General features: G+C 39.1%; 1 long non-coding RNA gene across 1 annotated transcript; it reads right to left on the reverse strand.

The window, feature by feature from the left end:
- Window positions 1–9,488: 9,488 nt before the first annotated feature.
- Window positions 9,489–14,495, reverse strand: LOC120244074. The gene is made up of 3 exons (XR_005531456.1): window positions 14,401–14,495; window positions 10,915–11,019; window positions 9,489–9,547 (listed from the first exon to the last, which is right to left on the reverse strand). It is a non-coding gene; the product is annotated as an uncharacterized LOC120244074 (long non-coding RNA).
- Between the last annotated feature and the right edge of the window lie 423 nt (window positions 14,496–14,918).

Raw genomic sequence — 14,918 nt, forward strand, 5'->3', positions numbered from 1 at the left:
AATTTATTGAATTCTAATGTCATTCTCTTCTTTGTCTCTCCATCTACTTCTTAACTCTTATCAGCCTTACCTGCTCAGTGACTATATCTCAGTGCTCATCCTCCATCCCTTTTCTGTAGTATTTGGCAGGATTAACCCCAGCTTTACTGAAATTTCTCTCATCTCTACTGAAATTGGCTCTCCTCCTACCAATCAATCTCTGATCAATCTCTGCCCCATTGTTGGCTCTATTTTCTCCTGTTCCCCCAAGTTTAGGCAGCTTCATGACTATCCTCAGCCCACAAATTCTCTCTCTCTCTCCTCTCTCTTTCTCCCCCCTTTTCTTTACTGATTGTGTCACCTCTAACATTTCCATTAGTTTTCTAGGCATCTTCATTTGAATATCCATTTACATCTCAAAAACAGTAGTTGCAAAGTTGAGTATATATATTTTTCCCCCACATGCCACTTTCTCCAGAATCTTCTAGTTTTGTTAATATTCTTTATCATCCTAAACCTCAAAATAGTTGCCACACCATACATCATCCTTTGCTTCCATACTTGAGCTAATCTAATAGCCAGTATCTTCCAAATTCAATAGCTCTATCTTAAGTCATACTTGTGATCGCTTTACATTATAGTCCTAACTCTTAGTACCTCACATTGTAATGACTGGAATAACTAAGTGGTCTCCCCTCTCATCCCTTTTCCCTCTAAGTCATCCCAGATATTTCAGTTGGGCTAACTTTTTTGAAACACAGCTCTATCAATACCACTTCTCCTATTCAAACAGCCAGAGGTATCCCATTGTCATCCTAATTAACTACAAATTCTCTATCCTGGCATTCAAGGACTTCAACAATATGGCCCTAGCCTGTTTTCTAGTCATCTCTTCTATTTTTCCTCATGCTCTCATCATTTGAAAAAGCTGGAAGAAAAATACTATTATGAGTTAAAATGGAAAAATATCTTTTTCCATCCTCCTTTATACTTCCTTTATACAAAGGTTTGCCTTATCACTTAAATTATCTATTTAAATGTCTGTCTATTCTTAGTAAACCATTTTTAATCTCCAGCTGTTCTGCAGGTAGATTGGGATGACGGAGAAAGATAAATAAACATATTTCTCAAGAAGCCAACACTCTTTGTTCTTATCTAGCATTTGAACAAAATTGTGTTACAGAAGAAACTTAACTGGTTTTTTAAAAAATCCTAACATGAAGCACTTGGGTGGCTCAGTCAGTTAAGTGTCCAACTCTTCGCTTTGGCTGCCATCATGATCTCATAGTCTGTGGGACTGAGCCTTGTGTCAGGCTCTGCACTGATTGCATGGAGCCATCCTGGGATTCTCTCTCTCACTCTCTCTCTGCCTCTCTCCCTAACTCTCTCTCTTTCTCTCAAGATAAATAAACATTTTTAAAAATTCGAATGCAATACTAGCACCAAAGAAATTATATTTCTTGTTATGGCTACTATTTAGTCTAAACTAAACTCTTCATAACTCTGAAAGGATTACACTGAAGTTTTATAAATTATATATTGTATATATCTAAATATATAAGTAAATTATGCATTATATTATTATATAGCAACATGAAGGATTATTGTTCATGGACATGCAAATAAATTAAAATCCCCCCTCCCTGCCAGCCAGTTTTGAACCCATTTGCAAATTCATTTCAATAATCCTGATATATAAATACATCTGTTCTTTGGATTGCCCTTTGGTCCTAACATCTTATTACTTCCCTCATTTAATTAATAAGTTAAACAAAATCTTTGGGATATATTCATTTTATTTATGTATGAGAATCATGTTTTTACCTCTTTTTGAAAAGCTTTCTTTAATAAGTACCTGCAGGACTCTGACTGTAGCTACCAGTAGAGACGAAGGGTGTCAAAGTGGCCTGCCGTGCACAGAGAACATTAGCAGTCACTCTGAAATTACAAACATAAAACCCCATTCAGCTTTCCCTTTGCAAGTAAAGGACCTCCTATACCTTCACCTTTCCTCTGGGGTTGTGAAGAGATTACATCAAGCTAACCTGAGGGTAAATACAATATTTAGGAGGACCCTCGCAATACCCTAAAGACTACAACAACATCCCATGAAGTAGCATACAGTGTTCCTGAAGCCTCTACTATGTATCAAGGGAGTGACTTAGACCATGGGAAAATCTGATTCAATACAAAGAGAAATTTTATAAATAAGGAAAACTGAATTGCAATTATAAAACGGTGAGTCTTGCCAACACTGAAAGACAAGCTGGTGTGAGAAATGGGGTAGTGTTGTGTGGCTGGGAGAGCCCACTGAAAGCTTGCTGAATGTGTAGGCCACATGTTTTAACTGAAGCTAGCAAAGGACAGACACCCACATGGAAGACCACCCATCTTTCCTGGAATGGACGTCTGTTGAGAAGAGCTGCTGCTGCAGGTGAGAAGGTATCACTCTGTCAAGCCTGAGCAAAGGACAGTCCAGACTTCAGTACTTCCCACTTATCAGTCAGTCATTATTGCTTCCATTCCAGCCCTGAGAAGTTGAGGGACCGGGAAATCTCTGCATATGTCCTTTGTATGTCTCCAGCACTTCCTAAATATTTGGCCCAGAAATGGACAGAAGAGAGTGCTGTGCATTGGCCACTTAACTGCCTTCGTCCTTACCTTATTAGGACAACAGGGCTCTGGGTACAGCCCACAAACATGCCCTCTTTTAGCCATGGACAGCCGCCAAGGATGCTGTCAGCAAGTCCAATTTAAGAAGTTACCTCAGAATGATAAAATCTGACTCTTTTCCCATTGCGTGTCTCTCAAAGTCACGAAATTTCCTCCTTTTCCTTATTAATTCACATTATAAAAACATTGTTCTAGTTTAGGTGGAATTCTATTCTGCTTCATTACACTTGTCTGGCTTGCTTTCTTTTTCTTTCTTTCGTTCTTTAGTTCATTCTTTCTTTCTTTCTTTCTTTTTATCTTTTTCTTTTTTAGACTTCCCGCCCCTATATCTGCAATGAGTACACACCACCTCCCTCACAACCTCTCTGCTTTTAGCAATAATTTGCACATAATGGAACAGCCAGAGGGGGTTTGATCAATGACCTCTGTCTCGGAGATGCTGTTCCTAGGGAAACACATCTGCCAACATAAAGTATTGGAGCAATCACAGCTCAGTGAACGCAGTAATAAGCAACTGTTACTCTGGCGCCATCAGTCATGTTCAGTTACAGACCTGAAAGGAAATGGCACCTCAGGGAGCAATGTCCTTCCATAAATTTGGGCAACAATGAAGAATGATTTGCAATCAAGTAATAAAAGGCCCAAAAAAGGTCCACCATGCATACTAACATCCAGTACAGCTGACAAAGGAAATAAAAAACCTTGGCATTGTTTGCTCGTTATGTAAACTACACAGCTGTCCAAGCAATTAAGATATGATTTTGGGAATTCTCTCGTAAAAATTTGCTAACAGTGCTTCCACTTGTGAAAGTGACATTCTTCTTTATCAGTAAAGTGCATTTCATTAAGGTAATGCAATTTCATCAAGCTTAATAGTAGGAATTGCTTAACCTTATGGCAAGAGTACGTAAACAACATAAAATTAATGTCGCTCCTCATGTGGGGGAATAGATTTGCATTAGTGACAGTGCTGATCAAGTAATAAAGAAAGCCAATAGCAGAGCCTTCATGTCCAGGGGCTCTAGGGGCAAACAGGTGCTCTCTAACCCACATGTTGGGAAATCTGTGCCAGCAATAAAACAGTTAAATGTTAATCTCCATGCAAAGCATTGAGCTAAAAGGAAAACAGATCTGACTATTAAAACTTTGACTTTAGGACAAAATAGGACACTTCTCTTACTGAGAAGGAGCACAGATGAAGCAAGAAAGAGAAATGAAAAGGAAACTAACACTCTGACCCAAGTATCAAATCGTGTTGGCCCAAGAGACAAGTGGCCCCTTCAACCTAATCTCTACCTCATAACGCTTGCATCTTACATACTAGAGGACTTTCCTGAAAACTGAGTAAGATAGTGGCTAGTAAAAAAGTCCTCTCAAACCAGAGTTACATTTTCACTCTTCATTTCTACCAATTCCAGCTAAGCCAAATATACCCTCAAAAAGCAAATAATAAATTATAGAGTTCACACAAAAGAGTCCGTGCTTGAAAATCATTGTCAATGAAAAAAGAACTCTTCATCTTCTACAGAGTCCAAAACTATGGTTATCCTTGAAAAGTTGCATCCTTCTCCTCAATATGTTCTTTCATCAAAACTGTTCATAATAAACACAACTGATTCATTTCAAATCCTCTCTTCCATAGTAAAAGAGTGGGTGAGAAAAACAAAAGCAAAGGGTCTGAGTTATTCCCAAATTATACTATTAACCACCAAATGGTTATATACCCATCCTGCAAGCCCACTCCTTAGCAACTGAACGCAGTCTCTGCTCACTACGGACTGACTTCCAGATATGAGAAAGATGGAGGCCCTGCCTGACCTCAGGGAGCAAGTGGCCCAATAAGAAGGACAAGCATGCAAATAAGAGGAGAGAAGATTGAAAGAACTAAGCAGCACTCAGCATTTGATTTGGTATCATCCTGCAGAGAGGAAAGCAGGTTTAATTTTGACAATGGAATGAGATAGTAAGTCTTCATGAACAGTGTAATGTTATTAAGAGGGCCCTTCCAGAATAGGACTCCATTGTGAGGTCCTTTAAGGAGAGCATGTAGATTGTGAATGAGATGCATTGACAGATGTGGCTGGATTGGGAGTTTAGAGCTAGATAGTGGAGAGACTTGAATGACTTGAGGTTCTTTAAAAGCCATATGGCACATTCAAAGAAGGTAATCGAAGAAAGTTCAATGTGAGATATTTACAGTGGTGTGAGCAGGATTAAGGAAAATTCAGATAGTGAAATACTCTATGACTAGCAACAGCAGGGAGTTCTTATCACCCTAGAAGAGACTGGGAATAGAGGGGTTCAGAAACTTAAAGGAAAAGTGATAGTTATAGTTGTAGGACTGAGTCACCCAGAATGAGTTATGGTCTTAAGGGAAAGCAGTCAATAGCAACCAAGAAGGATACAGTCCACCAAAGAGGAAAGCAAAAAAAAAAAAAAAAAAAAAAAGTGCCTGGGTGGCTCAGTCAGTTAAGCACCCAACTTTGGCTCAGGCCATGATCTCACGGTCTGTGGGTTCAAGCCCCACATCAGGCTCTGTGTTGACAGCTCAGAGCCTGGAGCCTGCTTTGGATTCTGTGCCTCTCTCTCTCTCTGCCCCTTCCCCATTTGTGCAAGCACTCTCTCATGCGCGCATGCACTCTCTCTCTCTCTCAAAAATGAATAAACATTAAAGAAGAAGAAGAAGAAGAAAAATGAACAAATAGCTTTCTCTCTCTCTTCCAAAGGGCAAAACCAACCAGAAGCCAGAAAGCAAGGGAGCCCACTGATCCAGGCAACAAACATCAGCCCCAATGACACAGAACAGGGGTGGAAAAGGATGGAGAGTGGATGTAGAGAGGCAAACAGAAAAGATCCAGCAAAGCCTAATCATCTTTGATAAGAAATTTGGACAAAGGGCTTAACCTTTTTGGTTAAAAAGTTGGTAATAACTGTATGTGAGTAGGACTGTAATATTCCCATTTCAGATTATGAGCTACATGAAAACAAGAACTGTGTCTTCATCATTATTTTATCCTCTGCATCTAGCACAGGCAAGATACAGGTTGTAACATGAAAAAAGAAGTGTCTACAATCAAATTAGATTGATGTGACCAAGCCTCAAATGCCACAAAGAATTTTTGATTATGGTCTTTGGAAATCCACCCCTGTCCCCTCAACAGGAAGAGCAGTAGATGGATGTCAAAATGCATGGTGTGTAACTTTTGAGATCTCTACAATTTTAGTGCAGGGACCAAATCTTAAATGAGTCATCTACTGCAAAAGGAAACCTGAACATAATTCATTGGGCTCTCGGGCCACCAAAACTTTAAAATCTATTATATGGCTTGCTGAGTGTAGGACAGGCCCATAGAAGAAGGATTAGGCCCAACACACTGGCTTCTTCTCCCTGCAAAGAGCTGGTGATACAGGCCACTTTTCCCTGGGAATGAGGAGGGAAGAATCAGGGTAGCAGCCTTGCAGCACAAAGAGGCCTGGGCTTATCATGAGAAGACCTGGTTTCTATAGTCAGACATGCTGAGTATGACTAACACAACTAGCAGTAATTCTCTGGATTACATTGAGCCTGAGCCGTCCATAGGTCAGGTGAAGATATTTCCTATACCCCACCATGTGTAAATGAAACTCCATGTGGAAAAGTGGCTTATATATAAACTAAAACACAGTACACAAGTAAAAGCTGTTATTTTGGCCATTTCTTCCTGACATTCAACAATTGTTTGGCACACAAAGTAAATGCTAGCTTCTGCAAATGGATCCTATACAACTCTCCTTTCTCCAATAAGAAGAGGGTAAAACTGAGCAATTTGGGGGTTAGGAGGTTATTTTCAGACAATTCTTTTGTGAATTTTACAGCACATAAGGAAGAGTAACCACATTTTAAAATTCATTACATTTATTTATTTTATCTCAAAGGAAGTCTGAAAGAGCTTTTGTTTGTTGATTTATGTAGGATACTATGTCAAGCTTTGTAAATTTTCCATCACATGCACATAGGCACTGGATATCTACCTTTTAAGCTGTTATGAATCTCTACAATATGTTAGGACTCAACATCCTGTACTAAGATTCTCAGGACACCTCAACGTTGGAGGTGGGTAATAAAAACTTACTATCAAGGGTGCCTGAGTGGCTCGGTCAGTTAAGCATCTGATCTCAGCTCAAGTCTTGATCTCAGGGTTGTGAGTTCAGGTCCCATGATGGGCTCTGCACTGAGCATGCAGCCTACTTAAAATAAAAAATTTAGCTGTGGAAGATCATTACACTATAGAAAGTTTAAGTATGCTGAATGATAAGGTAAACTACAATATTAAAGTGGAGAAAGCTCTTTGTCAGAAATCTTCAATCGTCTTAAATTCTCTCCCTTTCATATACTTCTACCATCACCCTGTCCTTAGCAGTTAACCTTTGATAATGGCCAAATCTGTTGGACTTGGTCTCTGCTTATATCTGTCTTTAAGAGGCAGCATAATGGATTGCTGGTGGGAATGTAAACTGGTGCAGCCACTCTGGAAAACAGTATGGAGATTCCTCAAAAAATTAAAAATAGAACTGCCCTACAACCCAACAATTACACTACTAGATATTTATCCAAGGGATACAGGTATGCTATTTCAAAGGGACACATGCACCCCAATGTTTATAGCAGCACTATCAACAATAGGAAAAGTATGAAAAGAACCCAAACGCCCATCGATGGATGAATGGATAAGGAAGATGTGATGTATATATACATACATACATACATACATAAATATATATATAATGGAATATTACTCAACAATCAAAAATGATGAAATCTTGCCATATGCAACTATGTGGATGGAATTAGAGAGAATCATCATGCTAAGCAAAATTAGTCAGAGAAAGATAACTATCATATCACTTCACTCATATGAGGACTTTAAGATACAAAACAGATGAACATAAGAGAAGGGAAGTAAAAATAACATAAAAACAAGAAGGGGACAAAAACATAAGAGATTCTTAAATATGGAGAACAAATGGAGGTTACTGGAGGGGTTGTGGGTGGGGGAATGGGCTAAATGGGTAAGAGGCCTTGAGGAATCTACTCTTGAAATCATTGTTGCACTATATGCTAATTTTGATGTAAATTTTAAAAAATTAATTTAAAAAAAAACAGTAGCATGCTGGAGCACCTGAGTGGCTCAGCTGGTTAAGTGTCCAACTCTTGATTTCAGCTCAGGTCATGATCCCAGGGTTATGGGATCAAGCCCTGCATCAGGCTCAATGCTGGGCATAGAGCCTACTTAGGATTCTCTCTCTCTCTCTCTCTCTCTCTCTCTCTCTGTCTGTCTGTCTTTCCCCTGCCTCCCTCCCCCTGACCGTCTCCCCAGCTCATGCACTGTCTCTCTAAAATAAAAAAGTAATGATAATAAAAAATGAAACAGCATAATGTCTTAATATCATGCTCCCTGGTACCAGATTGCCAAGGGCTCAAGTCCTAGCTCTGCCATTACAAGTTGCATGACCACTGGGAAAATGTATGTAATCTCTGTATGCCTCAGCTTCCTCATGTACAAAATGGGAATAATAATGAAATGCTTAAAAGCGTAAAGTTGAACAACAATCAAAACGACTCCATTAATGCTTCAGCGAAGCTCTATTTTAAGGTCACCTCTTTCCGATAAACCTCCTCTCTTCCTCTCTTAGCCTTTGTTTCAGAAAACTGGTGGGGCCCTAAAGACAAGACAGAGGAGGTTGGTAGCACATATAAATTCCCGTCAAAACTGGCTGGATCCTGTATTTCCCTATAAACCCACAGCCCTTTCCTTTGGGCAGGCTTGCAGTGTTTTGAAGACCATAGCCTGCTGCAGCCTCCTTTGCCTGAGAAAGCAATAAAGCTATTGTTCCTCTTTATCCCAAACTTGGTATATTTTGGCTGAAGCCCAGAGGTCAATTTTTCAACAACAGTATCAACCTCATAGGGTGTTATAATGCCTGGCCCATGGCTATACTTTAATTAAAAAATTGCTTGTGATTTCAGAAAACAAATCTTTTTGGCAGTTTTCTGGATTTCTGTGGACATTTCATTTCTAAATAAGAACTTGGAAACCTTTCTAATCAACTGTTTGATGCAAAGTTCTCCAGATAATGTTGCTTTCAACATCTAATGTTGCTTCTAAATCTGTTCGTGGATTATATCAACCACCATGGAAAATTCTCTCACCAAATCCACCAACAACTCTGTTGAAAGACTTACGCTCAGGTGCCAGTACCTCTGCAATAGGAAATTGGGTCACTAACCATTTCAGGTGTATGGGAAATTCACTGAACTTCTTGAATTTGAATGTTCCCAAATTAGGGTTTGGAAATACAACTATTAACATTTTCAGGGACTAGGGCATGCATAAAGGAGCTCAGAGAATACAGGGGTTTTTGAATTCCTTCCTAAAAGGTCTGGAAGACACTTCTATACAGCCTAGCTCCTCTGAGTAGAATCATTAATTCTGCCTTATTACATGCCCAGGAGATTCTCTGCTTACATTTCAAAAAGAAATCATATAGGATGGACAGAAGGATGAGGAGAATGGCCTCTGATAGCACTTTTATTTCAGAGCCCTCATATTCAATAAGTAATGAGAAATCACTGATGAGGTATATATTATGATGCCCCTCTCTGGGGATCACTACAAATTAAAAGGCTAGAGAAGATACCAAGAAAACTGGAGCAGCCTTTAGTGACAGAAGCACTAATGTGGAAGGATGCTGAAGCCCAAGGCTGAGGTTATCTGCTTGTGTAGGGGGACAGCATGAAGACACTTGCCACCACAGACTGCTGTTCCTGAGAAGCTCTAGTCCCCTTAGAAGCATTCATGGCATAGTAGGGAAGAACAGTCAACAGAGACTCAGAAGACCAGGATTTGAGGCCAGTCTGATAAATTCACATAACAGGAAAAGCATCTGTCAGAAATTTGGAGTATAAAAAACATGGATATACAGACTCAGGTATGAAGGTTATATATCTGCTTAGCTTACAAATGTACCTAAGTATCTATGATCTCTGCTGGCTCAGCTTTACACAGAGGAATGTACGATATTGATCTTCCCATTTCTTAATACAGGTGAGAGAGGCACAGAGATGGAGCAAAATAGAGGCTGACAAATTCCCAGGTTTGGGGGAATGGGATATAGACCTCTTTGGAGGACCATTATCCCATCACACCAGTAGTGCATTTGGGGGTGGAGGGGGGCATTAATGGCCTTTCACGGAAAATGGCAGAGGACCACCCAGTGGGCTTCCTGCTGCAAGTCAGGCTCCAGGCAGGAAATGACTGTCCTGTATAAGGGGCCCCTCCATCCCCACAGTGAAGACACGCAGAACCCTACTCATAGCCAGGAACACCACAGCAAAATAGAAGGATTCCGAGAGAGTGAGGTCTCAGAGATGATAAATTAGGCAACTAGCCTTAGGAACACACATTAAGCTAAGTGTCCACAGGAGCTAACTAACTTAAAGACCATCTCCAAGGAAATGACATTAGATAAGAGAATCTAGTAATATAAGCCAGCCCATAATGGGCTAAATAGAAGATTATTCCCTTGGCCACACTGTGTTGGTATTATCATCTATTACCCGAGTCAACAGAAACTATAAAGTGATATCAAATCAATGATCTCCTGTAGGGTCATTACAGTGTCAGAATCCAATACCTAATATATAATAGATGTTCAACAAGCATACAAAAAATATTGAATGAATCAGTGAATGCTATTCTGGAGACTTCTCTCTCATAATTATACAAGTGATTATAATATTTTACTTTATATGTGATATTTTAAAACTTCTAAAAATAAGAACTTGATTTTTAATGAAGATCGGTGGCCACTGTGAAGAACCCATATGCTATATAGGTCAATAAAGTTATATGTTCACATCATGGGATAATGCATATATGTGTCTGGGTGTGTGTGTATAAATATGTTTTCATAGTGTCATTATGAGGAACCAAGGAATGTCTCAATCCTGCCCTGATCCTTAATAAGTGGCTAATGTGTTTGCATATAGAGCAGAAGTTTTAAAATCAGATACCTAGAAAGGGTAGACAAGCAACAAATGCAGAACTCAGGCAGGATGGAAAGCAAAGTTGTTAAGTGTTTTAGAACAAGGCCTGCAGTGGTACTGATGTCACAAGTCCTTGCTGAAAGGACCTGTAACTGTTTAAAATGCTCTGCTAACCAATCAAACTATCCAACAGAATACCTCCAGGGGCTCTATAAACAATACTGTAGTTTCCTTACCCAGATCAGGAGGAGACTGTTGTCTGGGGTCCTCCCCCAAAATTCTGTAATTCCAAAAAGTAAAGAGTTCCTTCCAAGTGGAAGCCAGCAGAGTTACAAGGGAAGCTGTAAGACAGGTGATTAATTCCTTCAAAAGCAGTAAACCGACAAATCTAGGAGAAAACAATCTGCATTGCCTAATGGCCCACTGCAAAAATGGTAGTGATCTATTATAGGGGAGTAGAAGTGGAAAGTAATGAAACTTGTTTTAATTATGACAATATAATTTCTACAAGGTAATAAAGACCATCAGATAAAACAATTATTGAGGTGTAGTGCATGTATGCATGCACATACACAGTATCATTAATTTATTTAATGATACAGCAATAAGAATTACACCTTTGTTTTTGGAGGCGAGAGACATTAAGGATTTTTTTCGCTGTAATTTTGCAATTCAGGATATTTACAGTCTAGGCTCTACATTTCAGATTTTAAATCATGGTCAGAGCACCTGGATTGGCTCAGTCAGTTGAGCTTCTAGACTCTTGATTTTGGCTCAGGTCATGATCTCATGGTTTGAGGGATCCAGCCCCACAAACAGTGCAGAGCCTTCTTGGGATTCTCTCTCTTCTCTCTTTGCCCCTCCCATATGCATGCATGCATTCTCTCTGTGTCTCTAAATAAATAAATAAACTTTTTAAAAATGTTTAAATCATGGTCAATGTTTCTGTAAGTTTTTTTACACCATATAAACCATAAAACAAGATACTATTTTAGAAAATATGCAACTAAAGATCAAAATCTCTGTGGTCTGTGTATCTAATGAAAGAAGCTAGCTGTTGGAGGGCTTTTATTAATTCTAATTTGTCTCCCATATCATTCATTTGTTTACACTTAATTTTTGTAAAAGGCGAAAGATTTATACGATCTGAAGAGAAACCAGAGTATGTTTACACTTAATTTTTGAGCTCCTAGTCTGCTTAAAGAATTGAATTAGACCAAAAGGTTGATTTGCTTTCTATTACCAATGTTTCCCACTGTGTCTTTTCATCAGAGCAAATTGGACTATAGAAAAACTGACAACTTTTCATAAACATCTGATCTTTCAATGATGCAGATCAGTTTCCAAAAGACTCTCCTTTAGGGTACAGTGCAGTGTTTTCACGTCATTTGGTATCTACAGAGACCTGGGGACTGTCTGTTGTTTTTCCTATGACAAAATAGCAAAGTTTTAAATAGGAAAGTTCTACACCTACGACCCCATTTCATAATACAGTGCCTAACAGACTCAGCCTTTGATGTGCCACTACGCGATGCACATAGCTATGTACAAAGTACAGCATTTGTAAAATGTTCTGATTATTATATTTTTAAGTTTTCCACCAGTAACCACTCATGACCCACCTGATCTACAAAAAAAATGGCTTATCTTGAAAGAAAACAAAAGCAAAAACCACAGCTAAACCAAGAGCCCGGACTAGTGTGTTAGAAGAGGCAGTTTCAAGACTTAAGTTTAAACACACACACACACACACACACACACACACACACACACAGAAACAATTAATACATCCGAGAATTCTGCCAGGGTTTTGTAGCATTACAGGGTTTCTCAGCTATAAAGAAACATATTGAATGTTTAGAGCACAGCCCATTCTTCACTGCTTCAGTTGTTTCCTTTTGTTTACAAGTCCCTGCCATCCTTCTTTGTGAATTGAATGCTAAACTATCTCTGGAGAGATGTTATATTGCTTACAGAATGCTTCAGCAGATGGTGCTTCCTGTTGCAACAGAAGGCTGTGATTATACCTGAACTCTTCAAGAACTCTAACACCGAGAAACAAGATAAATGAAAGTCTTGAAAAGTTGTATCTCTTCCCTCACTAGCTAGTTAGAGTCTCACCCACCCACTGGCCCCATTCTGTCACTTCACCAAATAGAAGCAACTGCCCCCGCCCCAGCCCATCTCCTCCACGTGGAGGAAACCCCTGTTCTAAAATGGCGTACACATCCTATCAAGCAGAGTGTGTTTGCGAATTCTTGAGAGTATTGCTCATTCGGATGCCTGGTCACTGTGCATTCGGATATTTGAACGGCCCATTATAAACAATGAAGAAAAGAGAATAGGTCTTCATCAGGAAGTGTCTATAAAAATAAATTGAAATACTGAGAAGGACACCTGGTGCCAAAAGTTCAGGGGTACAGAGAAATTTATCTCCACACATTTGGAGAGAAATTGTCCTTTTCAAAAGACTCTTACGTGCACCCTTTGTGGCACTGCCATCATCTTTGAAGCTGAACAGCACTTCTTGGTGAGTCTCAAGGACCTGCCACTTTATCCCTGAAGCTCTTTTCTATTTTTCTCTTCCTAAATGTCTTTCATGCATTTCTTCCCATGATTAGTTTAGTTCACTGTCCAAAGCAAAGGGTAATTCCTAATTTATCCTGTTCTCCCTCTGTATGCAAAGGGAAAATGTAACAATATAATAGAAGAGGAAAAAAACCCCAAACACATACACACATAGTTACTTCATAAACATAAATCAGAAGAAGGCAGCGCTCCTCTTTGGAACCCTCCTCTCACACAGCATGCTCAAGCATCAAGCCTTTTCTGTGTGTCCCCCCTGAACCCCAGTCTAGCCTTCCATCATCCCAGCAATCAACCAATGAGCCCAAAACCCTTCCCCTACTTTCACACTTATTCTTGGGGCTCTGTCCTCTCATAGAACAAGGAATGACAAAGACTCAGGCAATTAGTAGCTAAAGTGAAACCCAACCTTTCAATGAAATCCATAACATGGAATTTCAGAGATGAAGATGACTGAACAATCATCTAATTCAAATTCCTCATTTTAGAGATGAAACAAAACCCAAAACTTCTATTGGTCTGCCCAAAGCCACAGATGGAGCCAGGACAGTCCTAGAACTTGAATCTATAATTAAGTCTATTATTAAACATAGTATCAGCCCCAGTCCTAACTATGCAAATCTTATAAACACTCAAATCAGTAAAACATTAAACATTTCAATTTATCTATGGATTTGGCTACCTCAGTATGTCTCGCCACAATCTAATGTGCAGGTACTTAAAAAATCAACTGGCAGGCATTACTGAGTGATTTTACTACCAGCTGTGCATCCATGGTCACTGTCAAGGTGGCACTGAGGATACAGTGACAACAGTTACTTATTATTTATTTTAACACAGAATAACAACTTTTATTAATGTTTATGTATATTTCTAGTATATATATATATAGTATATATGTGTATTTCTAGACTTTCTGCAAAATTAGGATTGTACTATATCTTTATTTTTCCTCTTTTAGCATTCTATTATGAGCATTGCCACATCTCAAAATTTTACCCAGCTTTACTGAGGTATAATTGACCAAGAATTGTACACACTTAAGGAATCTAACATTACCATTTGATATACATATACATTGTGAAACGATTACCACAATCAAGCTAATTAACACAGCCAACACCTCACATAGTTACCTTTCTGTGTGTGTGGTGAGAACACCTACAATCTCTTCTCTTCGCAAATTTCAAGTACACAATACAGCATTATTAACTATAATCCTCATGCTATACATTAGATTCCCCGGAATTTATTTATCTTATAAGTGAAAGTTTACATCCTTTGACTATCATCTCTCCATTTCCCTCACCCCCTGCCCCAGGCAACCGCCATTCTACTTTGTTTCTATGAGTCAAATTTTTTAGATTCCACATACAAGTGATGTCATAGAGTATTTATCTTTCTGTGTCTGGCTTATTCCACTTAGCATCATGTCCTTCAGGCTCATCCATGTCATTGCAAATTGCAGAATTTACTTCTTTTTAGAGGCTGAATAATATCCCTGTGTGTGTGTGTGTGTGTGCACGCACGCGCGCGTGTGCACACGCACCACATTTTCTTTGTGCATTCATCTGTCAATGAACACTAAGGTTCTTTTCCTACCTTGGCTATTACTATGAGTAATGCTGTAATGAACATGGGAGTGCAGATAACT

This window comes from Hyaena hyaena, unplaced genomic scaffold (assembly GCF_003009895.1).
Source record: "Hyaena hyaena isolate Hyena2069 unplaced genomic scaffold, ASM300989v1 scaffold_369, whole genome shotgun sequence".
Taxonomy (NCBI): domain Eukaryota; kingdom Metazoa; phylum Chordata; class Mammalia; order Carnivora; family Hyaenidae; genus Hyaena; species Hyaena hyaena.